Raw genomic sequence first — 1,093 nt, forward strand, 5'->3', positions numbered from 1 at the left:
ACTAATTATTATTATACAAAATCAAATGTTAAATCAGATATTTGTGTATGATATATATTTAAATATAAAATAAATATAAAAAAATTGATTAATTTGAGGGTTATGATTTGAATAAACATGTAATTATTGAGAAATGTATGTATTTCAAATTCTCAATTACTACAGTGCAACCATAATTTTTTTTCTTTTAATTTTTCTGAGGTAAGTATAAGTACTCTATTTGCTTAGGGCTAATGTATAATAGTAAAAATATCAGCTTGTGGCACCAACACAAGACTCCTAGAATTGATTTGAAACTTTTTTACGGAGAGAAGTGCTTGAAAATTTTTTATGGATAATGGGTTATAGTGTAATTTTTTTTAAAAAAAATGGTAGTGTGTGTTTGTATTTTTTTATTGAAAATTATCTTGGATATTCGTGAAATTTTATTGATCAAGTATGGTAAACAAACATTGTAGGTCAGTATTAGTAAAATAGCCTATAAAAAATTAAATAAAATTAGGCAACGAAATGTTGTTAAACCAAGTAACCAAGTCTCCAACCAAAATGAATGAACCCACGCTAAAGTTAAAAAAACAATTTGATTCCCTTTGTAAAGAATCCAACGTCTTAGGGTCAAGTAAGCAGTGCGCATTCCATTTAGTTTTGATAATAACTCCATTTTATTTGGACAAATTTGACACCTAAAAAAATATTTTGTCTTATTATATATATTGATCAGGTATCATATCGGATTCTTTCATTTATTTTCGGAATACGTGTAGTTGTTTTACGTGTTAGTTAGGTACAGGACAAAAAACCAAACATTTATAACAAATATTTTTGTATCAAGCTTTTAATATATTGTAAATTATAATATATTTCATTAAAAATTAGACACAAAATAATCATATTTTGTAGAATTTCAACGACTTTTTATAAAAAATATTTTGTTTCAAAGTTCAAAATTTTAAGAATATTTTGAATCAAAATTTTAATCGGTTTGTTTCAAACTCTTAATTTTTGAATATTGTAGCGCTATACTAGCTCAAATACCCTATAATATACTAATATATTATTTTCATATATAAAAACTATATTTTATTTTTACTCA

This window comes from Arachis ipaensis, chromosome B07 (assembly GCF_000816755.2).
Source record: "Arachis ipaensis cultivar K30076 chromosome B07, Araip1.1, whole genome shotgun sequence".
Lineage (NCBI taxonomy): Eukaryota > Viridiplantae > Streptophyta > Magnoliopsida > Fabales > Fabaceae > Arachis > Arachis ipaensis.